This window comes from Thermobia domestica, chromosome 3 (genome assembly GCF_964235325.1).
Source record: "Thermobia domestica chromosome 3, izTheDome1.hap1.1, whole genome shotgun sequence".
In the NCBI taxonomy this organism is placed as follows: domain Eukaryota; kingdom Metazoa; phylum Arthropoda; class Insecta; order Zygentoma; family Lepismatidae; genus Thermobia; species Thermobia domestica.
Window position 1 is genome coordinate 236371013 of NC_137456.1, and position 15633 is coordinate 236386645.

Here is a 15633-nt window from a genome sequence, read left to right on the forward strand (position 1 = left end):
AGTTGTTTCTTATTACTCACTTTTAATTGAATATTCCTTACTATTAGAAAGAAGAAAAGACATTTTACGAACTGTCAATTTTTAATTGGCAATTAAAGAATAAGTTGTGATTTTTTTTTTTTCAAAATGTTCTTTCAATTAGTTTCAAAGCAGCTGACTAATATATCGAGCCCTCGTAAGAAGAAATGAAAGTACACTGGAATTGTTGCACTCCAATAGGTTAATTTTTGGACCATTTTCCGTGGCAATTACAACGCAATTCCTGTAGCTTTCTTAACTCCACAGGCGCAACGCCAACTGTTATATGTCACATTTTTTCTCTATGAGCCAGTAATACATACAAAAACTTTACATTTTCAGAAGAAACTATATACATTAATGGGTCACTTCAAAAAAGTGGGGGGGCAACTGCCCCCTTTTGCCCCCCCTAATCGCCGCCCATGTATATATATATATATCTTTCGTGCTTAGGACAACAGGATGCCATATTTCGTTGAAATATTTGCATTAACAACTTCATATACATACATAATTATATTATGAATCTTGAAGTAATTATCTGTACCTCAAAAAAAAAAAAAAAAAAAAAGGAAATTTACTTATTTTTCTAGCAGAATACAGGTGCTAATGCACTTTTTTGTCCACGATAGTACATTTTCTTTCCATGGATGGGTCCCATCCGAATAGAGATAAACTTCATACTTAGGCCTATAATATTGGGAATTTTGAAGGGGTGCCGGTATTTTCTTTTAGAATTGGCAACCCTTGCTGTATATAATCTATTTATTTACAATATTTTTACACTATCAGATTGGATAGCGTGCTTGATCGGGCCGATACTTTCCTTTTTTTAGCCAACGAAAGGTTATTGTACTGAGGCCCGTAGCAAGAACAGAGAGAAGTGACCATTTTTGGAATGGCTACATGAGCTAATTTTACATTTTTACATAGCGCATTTATACCAACAAACTACTAAGTTTCAGTGAGGAGGATAAGCGTACTTTTCTTTTAGAAAGAAGAGCGAAAAAGTTGCAACAGTGTTCTTGTGTTTCTTCATTTGAATCATAATTATGACTGCAAATAAAATCAAAATAAAACAAGTTGATTTGAATCGTCTTACGCGCCTGCTCTCTGGGTTTCAGTTGCAAATTAAAACTACTACCGCGTGATTTGAAGACGAATGCAATACCTTTGTCCCATAAACACTCATACTGACGATGTTGAAAAAAAAATTAAAGGGAAAAAAAAGTAACTGGTTCCGCCCAGGATCGAACTGGGGACCTTCTGCGTGTAAAGCAGACGTGATAACCACTACACTACGAAACCACAGTGAACGCATCCCCTCTCGTGTGGAAGTCCTCGCTGGGAGCTCACTATAAAAACTTTTTCACTGTTTACTGTAAATGCATGATTGTTGTAACACTATCTTATACGGACTTCTCATCAATATATCCTTTTGTTTTCCGCATGATAAAAAACCTTATTGATTTAATTTCTTTTATCGATAATCTGGCTTAATTTACTCTAACCTCATAAAGGGTAACTGACACGTGAATTTAAGTGAGTGAAAGTGTGAAGTCACTCTGTGAGCGTGACGTTAGGCAAACGACCTGATGTTAAAACGGACGTCCGCAGGATTTTATGCATAAGAGGGCAAAGTTGGTAGCCTTTCCTTTCGTTTCGTTTTTCTTTCTTTCTTTTTCTTTTTCTTTCTTTTTCTTTTTTTTTAATATTTATGGTCTTTTGGCAAGTAAGGTCCAGCTCAGGAAAGAGAAGAGAAAGGACATGGAAAGAAGTCCCGGTATTTATGGCATATTTTCAGCGAAAAGACTAACACTGCAATTTTGCTGACCACTTAATACAACAAAACAGATAAAGTAATAAGAGTAGTTGGAAACAGAAAGAAATGAATAAAATATGGGTTCTATAAGCTCTGCCGTGCCAAATCACTGTACCGTACTAATGTAAGTGAAACGAAGTCGAACATAATCCATAACCTAACACTGTGGTTCTCAATCAATGTGTCGCGAATGTTACTTATTCACTGGTATGTAACGCTCAGGTGTGTATTGTGAATAACTAACAACAACGAACCACAACGCACACAAGTATCACGTATAATTGATATATATAATTGAAAATCACTGTTTGTGACTCTAAATCTCTTGAACCGCCCGACCGATTTCAATCAAATTTGTAACATAGATTAGGTTTGAGGCTGGGCTGGTTTTAGGCTATTCACTTTGATGTTAGAACTGAGGGTTTGGGGGAGGAGGAGGAGGTATAAGAAAATAATTAAAACTTAAAAACTCCTGAACCACTCGACCTATCTTGATCAAATTTTCAACATATATGAGGATTGGGCCTTGAGTGTTTTTTTATCGTTTCACTTTGATGAGCCAACCTAGGGGGGAGGGGGAGATATATGTAAAAAAATAAAAATAAAATGACTGCCTTCGTGATTTCATCACTCTTGAACCACCCAACCGATCTCAATCAAATTTTCAACATACATAGGGTCTAAATTTGAGGGCAGGGATTACTTTAGGCCAGCGTTTCCCAACCGGTGTGCCGCGGCACACTGGTGTGCCGCGAATGGGCCGCTGGTGTGCCGCGAGGAAATGAAAACAATAATTATATAGGAACCAAATTTCAAGACAGGAAATATGTATATTTGAATTTCACATTACTATGAACCTCTTCAATGGAAAAAATACTGTAATTGTAATATATCGTACATACATTAGTACTACATAGATTGTATTTCGAAAACAGAATTTTATTAATGTTTAAAAATTGTGACGTATATTAACCATATTAATAAATTATCAGTTTCACACTGTGTTACTTATCTGCACATTTTTAATGTTAAAAAAAGTATTTATTATCATTGTTATGACAATTATTGCTTCTTTATTGTTACAGGTTATTTCGTAATCTCATTCTATCCTTTCGACAAAGCAACCACTCATACAAATTACCGCCATTCTGTTTTAAAAGTACAAGAGATTTGTTTGTTCGTTTGTAATTTAGTGATCTTCCTTAGTGAAAGGTTGGATACTGTCTTCGAAAAAGAAAGTGTATTTTTAAAAGACTGAGTCCTATATTTCATTGGAATAGTTTTCTATTTTTGAATTTGAATGAAAAAAAAGAATAATGATTTACGATGGAGGAAAACCAGTGATCGAGCTTTATTCTCTGTGGGAAGGTCAGTAATCACAGAAAAAATACGACGGTGTTTACAATTAATAATAATAATAATAATAATAATAATAATAATAATAATAATAATAATAATAATAATAATAATAATAATAATTATTATTATTATTATTATTATTATTATTATTATTATTATTATTTATTTATTTATTTATTATTATTATTATTATTATTATTATTATTATTATTATTATTATTATTATTATTATTATTATTATTATTATTATTATGAGTGTGCCGCGAGAATTCAAGTTAGACCCTTAGTGTGCCGCAAGTTGAAAAAGGTTGGGAAACGCTGCTTTAGGCTATTTACTTTGACGATGCAACGTAGGGAAGGGGAGGAGGAGAGAAATTTAAAAATGATGAAAAATGACCGATATTAGTGTTGAATTCATAGTTTTCGGGGTCGACGAGAGAAACAGTGACACTTCTGATGCTGTTTCAATCCTTGTTCAGCCCTGATAGTTGGGGAGGGGGAGGGTACAACGTAGGGGAGGGGATAAACATTTTAAAATGATCAAAAATGAGTAATATTAGTGTCGAATCCATAGTTTTAGGAGTATCTGAGATTAACAGTGACAATTCTGATGCCGTGTGCAACGGCACGTAGGAGCGGGAGGGGGAGCTATATATAATAATAATAATAATAATCGAAAATGACCAATATTGTTGTCTAATCCATAGCTTTCGGAATCATTCAGATGAATAGTGACATTTTCAATCATGTTTAAATCCAAAATCAGCCCCGCCACTTGGGGGAGAGGGAGAAATATATATATATATATATATATATATATATATATATATATATATATATATATATATATATATATATATATATATATATATATATATAAATGATCGAAAATGGCCACTATTAGAGTCAAATTTATAGTTTTCTGGGTCGCTTAGATGAACAGTGATACTTTCGATCCCGTTTAAATTCAAATTCAACCTCGCAATTTGGGGGAGGGGGAGAAGATATATTTAAAAATGATCGAAAATGATCGATATTAGTGCTGAATCCACATTTTTGGGGGTCACTGAGATGAACGGTCACACTTCCGATGTCATGGCTCGTAACGTGGGGGAGGGGGAAATATATATAAATGATCGAAAATGACCAATATTAGTGTCGAATCCATGGTTTTCGAGGTCGCCGAGATGATCAATGATCTTTCCCATGCTGTTTAAATCGATGTCATTAAAAACAAAAACAGCATCACGGATATTAAACACGTGAGATACGGAGTTGTGCATTTTAAGTTTCATTTCAACCCAGTGAAGCGGATAATAGGCCCCTATATGCTAGTGCATAATAATATAGAAAATTATTTACTGGTAATTTAATATTTAAGCCCTTACATTTAGTTCGTTGGCCTGTGCATAGGTAGGTAGGTACTCCATGAACTTTATAAAGTCCTTTCCAGTGGTCGAAGTGAGACGGTATGCGGTGGTATACCATACCGCCTCTGGTTTTTCTGTGATGAAGGCACACCGCCTCTGGTTTTTCAGTGATCAAGACATACCGTCACTGGAGAGTTGATGCTAAATACCTTTAATAAATCCATTTTATACACAGTAATTGACGAATTGCTTTGCAAGTAGAAAGATGTTATTCCTTATGTAGAAATAATTTCTAAGTAGACAACATCAAAATATTTGTTATCTTTTTCCTACCTTTTATTTTTAAAATGAGGTCTCTTCAAAGAAGGTAATCTACTTTATATTTTGATGTGCCATATTGAATAGTTTCTTATATGTGCGTATGTTCTTGCCGAGAAATAAATTTATCATTACCCGCTCATGATCCTTAAAACAGATGAAGATGAAGAATAATTGTATATTTTAAACTTTGAAATACATACTCCAACAGTGGCGTCGGAAGTATTTTTCAGCTGGGGGGGGGCAACCTGATTTTGAACTAGACTGGGGAATGTAACCAGTCTTCAAAATAGACTGGGGAATGTAACATAGGTAAGATAATATGAACATATGTTCGTAATGTACCGACAATTGGATTTGGTTGGACAATAATAATAATAATAATAATAATAATAATAATAATAATAATAATAATAATAATAATAATAATAATAATAATAATAATAATATAATGCAGATGTAAACAGTTTTGTGAGGGTTTCCATCTACGAGAAGCATCTTGACTTGCATCAAAAGATTAATTAATCCAGTGCCAGTTTTGTGCTGGATTTTGGTATGGTGCAGAAATTTTCAACCATTTAAATCACAGTTAAAAACATATAAAATAGTAAAAATTGTACTACTTACAAAAAAATGACTGTTTGTAACTACAGTTTTTACCATTTTATATACATATTTCTATCTCTGTGTAACTGTGTTGGAAATACCTACACGGACATTATTCGGACAATAGAGTTCGCTTTTCTAATGTGCTCTGAATCTGTCTATGACCTCTTTCCAGTTCTTGAACCTTTGGCGAGAAAAGTCAATTCAGCTCCTTGCATCAGTATTTTACTTGTCAAATGATATGCCTTATACAATAAAAATAAAACATATTTTTTTGACTGTATCATAATGTAACCAGGGAATGTATGAAACCATTCCGCGCGGCGTGCAGTTCGTGAAAAATTGAAATCCTTAGTCGGCTGAGTTTTATTTTCTAAAACATGAATTTCAAACGTTTGCCGCTGATCGGTTACACAAGATCTTTCATCAGGTTCTTTAGGCAAGTGCTCTGTGGGAGTGTTGGGGTAATTTTCCTGTCGCTTTGCTCAATTTGCTGCTTGGAAGTGCTCGTGGAATCCTGTACTTCAAGTGAGGCACATTGCAGAGAATTCTGAGATGCATTTTGTTGTGAATTTTCTGTACAGTACCAATGCTGGCACTGGTTGTTGGTTAAGTTTTCTTCATAAACACCAGGAAGACTCGTATCTTTCGATACTTTTTTTGTTGATGATGTTAACCATGTGTCAAGAAGGGTTCTTTTTCGGTTAGACATAAAGTAAGAAATAAAGTAAGGAACACATGTGTAGCATGTAAATTTCCTTGCATCCCAACATAAACAGCAAACGATTTAGTAACGCAAAGTTAACTCTTTTATTTCAATGTCAGACTGATTTACAGGTTTCAGCACTCTCCTACAAGGCCTAAGTGAACGTTATGTGATTTGAGTAGTTAGGGGCTTCAGGCGATCGTTAATGCGCAAACTGAGTGCTCCTTCCGAGAATTTAGTCAGTGTTTGCTTTGCTTTCTGTTGTGCTGGTAAAGCAACGATAATCACGTGAATCAAAATTTCAACTCGGTGAATAATAATTGTGCGCTGAAAAATTGTTGCTAAGGTTCACCAAGTAGTATTAGACCATCAACTTTCTGAATGGGATAAGATTTGAATTTTTATGAGCCCATCAGAAGGTTCGGCTATATCGGCCCTTCACGCGACTGGGGGATGACGTCCCTCGACGAGTACACAACCCGGGAAAGGAACAGAGGAAGAAAAGGAAGAAGTAATGAGAGAGGAAGTTACCGCCCATATAGAATATGCAATCCCAGCATTTGCCTAAGGGAAACCGTGAAATAATAACCTCAGTCACGATGGCCAGCCTCGGGGATCGAACCCCGGAGGAACACCAAAACAAACAGTATTATTACACCAACGCGGTTAGTGCACTAACTCAACTACCAACAAATATACTACGGTATATAATTTCTAAATGTTACGATATTCTTTTTAAAACATCTGTACTGTATATATTTATGCAATAGCAATTTCTGATTCCCACCCTCTTGTTTCTTTTTGTCCAAGAATGCTGTAGTTTTTTTTTTTTTTTACTTAAAATAAAAGTACTCTCGAACTCTGGTATGATTATTGCAATTATTCCATTAGCGTTACCCAATGATAATGGGGGAAAAATATTGATTCTGATATTTTGATTACATACTACTCATACATAAGTAGGTCATAGAGATAACAATTACTGCTTAAATACAGTCCTTTGCACAAACGCTATTACAATTATTGCTACTTTCTATAAGAATGAATATAGGTTACTCATTTTTCTGAAAATATTTACATCCAGTTCTGTATTTTTATTCTACTTTTTCTTTGTCCAAAAGTAATATATCATGGGCCTAAGTTTCACCTCATGCTTGCACTTTTAATATAAAAATGTTTAATAATTATTCAGGAAACATCATTACCGATATTACAATGTTGATAGTAAATGTATTCACGGAAGAACATGCGAACTCCGTTCGCCCCCTTTCACGAAATCAAGCTGTTTCGCTGTAAATTCTCTTTGGAAGTTAGGCATGTACGCAGGAATTTATTTCGGAAGGGGTCCAAATCTTTTCGAGGGTCAAAATCTAACACGAGGATAGATTATATTAATTTAAATATACAGAAAATTCAGGATTTCGGGTGAATTCCGGACTCCTAGGACCCACCTCCGCATACATCTTTGTCGGAAGTGTCTTTGCTTACGTTTGTGAACGCGTCCCCATCCTGTCCCCTCTTCAAGCAAGAACGTCCTAAATACTGTCATTCGTTAGTGCTCACAAGGAATACATATTTCCTCACTATAAACTTACTGCACTCTGCATATTGTTTGTAAGAATAATTTAAATTTATAGAAAACTAGCAGCGTTCACCCCGCTTCGCTGCGGTCACCCCGGAACGCAATAAACTTTGTTACTTAGATAATTTTTACTTTTTCGCTTTCAAATTGCAGTAAATGTTAACATTATAGCGCCTGTCATTTATGTTAACCCGCCGAGTGACACGGTCATGCGGGTTGCATATAAATACGTTTATTTTTATACCTATGATGAACTAACAAAGGATTTGTACGTTATGGACACTTGAATGGTCAATTATCTCAAGACACTGGTAATTAAAAATTAAAGTGATATGATAAAAACCATCTAGGGTCCAAATCCTAATAACCCCCCAAAAATAAAAGAAATTGGTTCAGCCGTATTAGCGTGATGAGGGAACAAAGGATTTGTACGTTCTCTTTTATAATATAGAATAAATTTAAATGTCCTGTTACGCATTTATTTAAACTATTATCTTTTTTGAACTTTGAAATCTCGCTCAACGACTCGTTTCATATTGCAGATCTACAATTACTTAAACAACAATTCTTAAAGAATTTACAGTGTTTTGAGAACGTATACCAATGGAAAGAAAGTAAATTTTCAACTCTTTTTCCTAAACCTTTCTCTCTAACATAGGGTCAGAAAAGGCACTCGGTCTCGTATCTCAAGGAGAAAGATGAATCTGCAATAGAGAATTGTTTTCACATTACCATAAAAAAAAGTTCATATAATCACTCTTGTGTGATGTTTTTATAGTCTGAAAGTGGAGGGGCAAAACGGGTATCTTGCCCTCCATGAAAATTTCAGGGGGCAGCTCCCCCCCCCCCCGGTTCCGACGCCCCTGTAGTTCAATCTTACAAAATTACCAATCAGTTGGCAACCTTAGCTGCATGCTTCGTTCAAGGCCACACAAGTCGTCTAACTTTGCATGACAACGTGAGTCACGGCAGCGTTGAACACATTCAGCCTTTCCTCACTCTGCAAGGAACGTGTTCGTATGCTCTCCTTCACACAAGGTGTGGTGAAGTACTTTTCATCGTTGATAGGTGGCAGCATAGGCAGTTCTTCAAGGACAGCCAACTAGACCGGCAGATAAAGGGATGATATTTAGTCACGGCGGCAAACTTATGGTAGAAAAACTGTCACTCAAAGAATTGGGGCGAAAAATTGTGTTTCAGTATTGTATGTTTACGTATAGAACTAATGAAAAGTCAATTAATAAGCAAATATTTGATCTTTTTCAACATATCTGCAACGTGAGACACTTCAGTCTTAATTTGGGGTGTGAGATCAACAGCCCGGCTAGCTCAGTCGGTAGAGCATGAGACTCTTAATCTCAGGGTCGTGGGTTCGAGCCCCACGCTGGGCGTTACTTTTTGTTTTCCTTAATGAGATTATTAACCACCGCGATCGTAAATACTCCGTTTTTTATTATCCTATGTATCGATGTTATGAAATAAATTTCTTAACACGTACCCTTATGTACAGAAGAAAATAAGTTTAGACTCCCAAATTATGCTATGCATAAGCGTTGGAAGTCTTGTAGGACAACTTTGACCGTCTATCGACAGGTATCAGAGCAAAAACAGTAAGAGGTATCGAGGCGCGGGTTTTTGCAATCGATTCGTTGTCCCAGGGATAGGTACCATCTCGTCCACTAACTTTCTGTTCAAATTAGCCCATTTTTCGGTTTGATCATTTATCGCTGTAGAACGAAAACGATAATAGATAACGAGAAACGGCTTTATGAAAACGATTCAGCGTCTCAAGACATCATGACTATCCACAACACTCTAACCGAAACCGGAAGTGGTTCAAATTTACTATTTCGGTTTCAATACTGATTTCCGAAGAGCAACATCTATAAATATTATGAAGATGCGAGTTTTTGCAATCGATTCAGCGTCCCAAGAATAGATTCCATCTGCTCTATTAACTCTCTTTTCAAACTTAAGGTTAACTTTAGCCATTAATAGGCTGTATGTATGCGTATGTATCAAATTGGTCATCATATCGCAATTGACAACCAAATAGGCCTATTTTAGTTTAGCGATAAGCATTTGCGATAAATTAGATCTGCGCGAGAAAAAAGGTGACCAAACTTTCTGATCTAGCTTCTGGATTCAGACCTAAAATCTTGTCTCATCTTCACAATATAAATCAAAGTAAAGCACTATATAGAAGTAATTACATAGGCCTATACTGGCCTGGAAAGGTCACAACTATAGCGTATGAAGCCATGTGCAGGAGAGTCGAATTTATAAACTCTTGTGTCCACGGTATACTTTAGGATCTCCAAGAAATTGCAGTTATTGTGTTGTGTATTACTATAACCAAATTGTCGTTGACAATAGATGAGCATTCAGCAGCGGCTACACATAATCTCATTGTTGAATGCGTGTTTATATGGCAGGATTACTCGTCAAGAGAAAAGCGTATTGTAATGCAGAAACGCACACACAGGAAATTTTTAGTACAATAAATTATTTATTTTGAAATATAGAGCTTTAAGGAAGGAGAGAGGAACCTCAATATGTTGACCTAGGCTCAAGCCTACTAACCCTAGGCGCTAATCTAGCCCTGACCACTATCATTGCCAGTAATGTGGATCCTATGGCTGGCCAGAATAATATACTTTTCACCTTTCTTTAGCTACATGGTATTGAGAAACTGATAGAATTTGCTAACATAGAAATAAGTAGGCCTACTAAACCCCTTTTGCTACATACAGATCTATGGTCGGTCACATGACGCTCGTTCAACTGGATGATGCATAGTCAGTCCATTGCCTCCCATGCGATATTATGTCTAGTTTTCTGAACCGGAGTTTGATACACTTTAATTCAGATAGCCCCCTAATTGCTTCATGATGCTGGATTAACAATGGATAATTTTAGTACTACTCCCACCGGGAGTAAAGGACTCTGCATACCGAAGTCTCGCCAGGAATTCAGTAATATTTGTAAGCATACGGGAGCAGGGATGAATTCAGGGGGTAGTCCGGGGGGAATTTCTCCCCCGAAGAAAATTTATTCCCCCCCGGAGAAACTCAAAATTTCAATCACAAAATGTAGAAATTACTTCACCCAAACTCCCCTCCCCCCGAGGAGTTCATATTCCCCCCCGGGTGAAAATGTCTGAATTCAACACTGTACGGGAGCAGGGAGCTTATAGTTTTTCTCCAGGTAGGCCTATATGCAGCGCCGTACTGGCCAGGCGGGAAACCGGGAAATTTCCCGGTGGGCCTTGGACGGTGAATTCTTTAGTGGGCCCTCCGCCTCGTGTCGTAAGTAGCAGTATATGTAATAAAAGGCACACGTCACGCACTCTTTGCATATGGGAGTAACGGAACGGAGGATGGTTACCGGCAATACAATCAGTTAATCCCAGGCCAGCGTTGCCAGCCCACGATGTTGCGAAAATAACCTTTCACATTTCATAATTCAACCCTTAAAAATTTCCTGATTTCCCACTTTGCTTTATAATTTTGCTAATATTGAAGTATTCAGCTAAATTGAAATCTCAAATGATGCCATAACTTGAAACTAAATAATAATTTACACTTTACAGCACCTTGTTTTCCGTAGAAAATATGCAGAGCCAGATTATGACCACTGGGGGCCCTGCAGCGGAAAAATACAATGGGGCCCCATAAAAATATCTATGATGGGCCCTCCCTCAACATGTTCAAAAGAGTCCATGAATTATATGCGAGTGACTCATGTCATGTATTTTAAACTTTCGTGGTGAAAATGTTTTCAGTAATTCTTAAAATTTTGAGGGCCCCATTGGTTACAGAGTCCTGAATCAAGAAGTGAAAACTCGATGGGAGTAACACTTCCGGATTTCCTTTTATTGTCGGGTGAGGGGAGGGCAGTACGTACCAGTACGTACATGTGAGTGAGCCCTCTAGAAAGTATCCTCCCGGTGGGCCCCTGGATTGCAGTACGATCCTGCCTACTGTATATGTGTGTATTAAGTGTATGTGTGTGGCACCTTATTTCTCGGTAACTACTGGCCAGATTGAACAAGTACCTCATTGTCTAACGAATAAAGATTGCTATATTTGGTGACAAAGATGGCGTAGGTCAATGAAAATTTGACCCATGAACAACTGACCCACCTTCCACCGTGACCCACGACCCACCATGAGCCACCACTCACCTTGACCCACGACCCACCAAGACCCGCGACCTTCCATCATCCACTCTGATCCACCAAAACCCATCCACTCTGAGCCACCACTCTGTATACAGAAAATGTTACAATTGGCAACGATGCACCTGAAAAGAGCAGAACCAAAAGGTTCCCTGACGGTAATGATGACATTTATTTAACGCGAAGGAAAAAATTCCAAATTGAGACATTTACTGTTATTATCGACACACTTCTTGTCGAAATCAAGAGAAGAATATCCGCATATGAACACGTCTGTTCTATTTTCCACTTTATTCCAAAATTAGGCACGGAAATACTTCATCAAGAAGATGTCCAACAATTCACTGAAGTTTACAAGGAGGACGTGAAAAATGAAAATATGTAAAGACGAAATCACTCATTTTTCTAGCTATATGATGAAAACGTAGCTTGAAGCACAAGATAAGACTGCACAAGGTATAGACATATGCATAACAATGATTTGCAATCAGTTTTACCAAATATTTTTATTACTCTTTGCCTGTATTAAACACTCCCTATTTCTAGTTGTAAGGTTGAAAGAGCATTCTCAAAGTTGTGACTCATCAAAAACCCACTACGAGTTGCGTTACTGAAAGCAAGTAAGAAGCAATTCAGTGTATGAAAGTAGGCTTACCACTTCTTCCTAAACTGAATGCAAGTCTTCCTATCTAATTTAGTATACGTGGTTTAACATGTAATTAGTGGTTCCAGATATTTTTTTTTTGTCGAAAAGACATTTATATATTCATGGAAGTGGAAGTGAAATTCCAGCAACTATGTTAGAGTTACTTTTAATGTGTATGTAATTAAAATGAACAAATCAAGGAAGATGAGTTATTCTCAATAGAAACAATAATGTGATCTGTATCCTGTTCATGGAAACTAGAATAAGGGAAGTTTGTATTGTTATTATTGTTATTGCTATTGCTATTGTTACAATATGTAGTTTTCCCTTCTATTATTTGTATTTTTAAATGCGACCTAATATACAAATTAGAGTATACCTAGGTACTAGAGTTAAATGTTATATATGTTTGTGTGCCTGTTAAATGATCTTCGTGTTTTCCACATGGCTATTAGCAAAGTGCCTCCTATCAGACTTCAACCCCGGCCCTTACTGCTCTTAAATGGGCCCTGTCGGTACGTGTAAACTCGCTATATGTGGAGATTCTTTAAATCCTTTTTCCCTCCTTATACTTGATAGATTTCAACTTCAAACAATAGGATTAATTTTACAAGTGGATAGAAAGCATATCGGATGATAAGTTTTACGAGAATCACAGTGAAACAGACGGAAGGACAGACACACAAATGCCAAATGAAGTTGAATAGCATAGAAGTTTTATTAACGCTCGCTTCGATAAATGTAAATACCTATTAAAACTATCAATGTTTTGAGTCTATGAAGGTATTTACAAACTACTAAATCTCCTTATCACAGAGAAAGCTTTCATACATTGATTTTTTAAAACACATCTTTTGAGTCCACACTGCATTATATCATTAATATCGCTAGTAACCGTAGTTTCTGATGTCTTAAACTAACCTTAAGTAGATATTTTCATATATTCTTGTACCATACTAAACAACAATTACAGACTTATTTTTTCGTTTTGTTTTTTCAAAGTTTCTCGAAGTCTAAACCCTAATTCTTGATGTCCCACACTTCTACATACAATAATATTTCACGTTTTATTAATGTTCTCAAGCTCTAGCCAAATTTGGTGAAGATAGGGTGTTTCATTAATCACGTATAACCCTTGTAATGTTTAAAGACATCACAAACGAAAGTACGATCATATTATTGCATTTTAAATTAAAATAATAGGAAGTTTCATTTTAGCTATCGTAACATGACAATGCATGCAACTACCGCTGCTATTTAAAATGAATAAACTACTTATAGACAATACTGTAATAAAATTCTTTACTAAATTTATAAGAAAAACAAAAAGTGATTGCCGGAACCCGGGATCGAACCAGGGACCTTTAGATCTTCAGTCTAACGCTCTCCCAACTGAGCTATTCCGGCGGTGGGGGTTGGGGGCTTAATAATGCTCATCTTCTCTCCTAAGGCGTTGACATGCGTTGCCAATCCGTGCCAAAAGTAGAATTTCTGAAAATATTACCGATGTTCACGGGAATTCAGTAGCATTCACTGGCTTTTTAAAGTTCGAAAACTATACACCTTTTACAAATACTGTACTTTTGCTATCATATGATTACCCTTTAACTGCAGGATTGAGTATAGCCCGCTCCCCCCAGTGGTTTTTAACGAATCATAGTGATTCTAACGATTCATATTAGTTCATAATGAATCGGAATCACATGTTATCAAGATTTAAGATGTAAATCTTGTGGTAAGGAGGCTTTAGTAGAAGTAGTAGTAGTAGTAGCAGTAGTAGTAGTAGTAGTAGAAGTAGTGGTGGTGGTAGTTAGTAGCAATACTAGTAGTAGTAGTAGTAGGAACGGGTTAGAAGCCCCGCAGGGGTTGGTTGGGTTCTGTTCTCGATATAAGTAGTAGTAGTAGTCGAAGTAGTAGTAATAGTAGTAGTAGTAGCAGCAGCAGCAGCAGCAGCAGTAGTAGTAGTAGTAGTAGTAGTAGTAGCAGCAGCAGCAGCAGCAGCAGTAGTAGTAGTAGTAGTAATAGCAGTAGTAGTTACTAACTACACTATGTTTGATATTCTGCCACTGGGAATTGAATCTGGGATATTGTGTACCAAAGGCTCTTCCGCTAGCCAATAGGCCAGGAAGAGAACTACGCCGCATAGTAGAGGTCTGCACGGGCCTGAATTTTTAGCCCATGCCCGACCCATTAACTTATAATGTGAGGCCCGACCCGTGTCCGAAATATGTTTAGCATTTAGGCCCGAGCCCGGCCCGAGCTCGTGTTATAATGAAGTGAGCCCGAAATAAACCCGAATTACAGAAACTTAATAGGCTAATTAACGGAAAATTATATTTTTATTTACAGCAATTAGAGGTTTAATTTTGCAAATATTTAATATACTTTAAAAGTCCTCCAGAAACTACGGTCCCATAAATATCGTTGTACTTACAGTATATTTACAAAGTTATATCCGAACAGGTCCGAGAAAGATGGTTGTAGCTATATTTAAAAATTTACTGTCCGAGCCCGAAGTGATATATGTTTTGTGGGCCCGAGTCCGGCCCGAGCCCGTGCAGACCTCTACCGCATAGTGAAGATTATAGACCTATAATTAATTACTGGGAACTGTAACAGGCCCGTAGCCAGACCAAAAATTTAGGGAGGGGGGCCCGGTAGAAGTTAGGGGGGGCCCGACCCAATCATATTGTACTTAATCACCATATTATAGTCCATTTGCAAGCCTACCGTGAAACTTTTAGGGGGCCAGCCAAAGTTTAGGGGGGCCTGGCCCCCCTACCCCCCGTGGATACGGGCCTGAACTGTAACACTTAATTTCTCCACTTTGATAATCTATTTTTAATCCAACATTATTATTATTATTATTATTATTATTATTATTATTATTATTATTATTATTATTATTATTATTATTATTATTATTATTATTATTATTAACCAATTCAGCTGTCATATAAAAGTAAGGGAACTTAAGAGTCTTCACTACAGCGAAATTAAACTATTGCTAATTTTAGTTTTTCTGT

The 15633-nt window shown here is 36.6% G+C and overlaps 3 non-coding genes across 3 annotated transcripts; 1 reads left to right on the plus strand and 2 right to left on the minus strand.

Annotated features, from left to right (window-relative positions):
* Positions 1-1253: 1253 nt before the first annotated feature.
* Positions 1254-1326, minus strand: TRNAV-UAC (transfer RNA valine (anticodon UAC)). Its single transcript has one exon. It is a non-coding gene; the product is annotated as a tRNA-Val (tRNA).
* Positions 1327-9099: 7773 nt separating this feature from the next.
* TRNAK-CUU (transfer RNA lysine (anticodon CUU)) lies at positions 9100-9172 on the plus strand. The gene has a single exon. It is a non-coding gene; the product is annotated as a tRNA-Lys (tRNA).
* A 4769-nt stretch (positions 9173-13941) lies between these two features.
* TRNAF-GAA (transfer RNA phenylalanine (anticodon GAA)) lies at positions 13942-14014 on the minus strand. The gene has a single exon. It is a non-coding gene; the product is annotated as a tRNA-Phe (tRNA).
* Positions 14015-15633: the final 1619 nt, after the last annotated feature.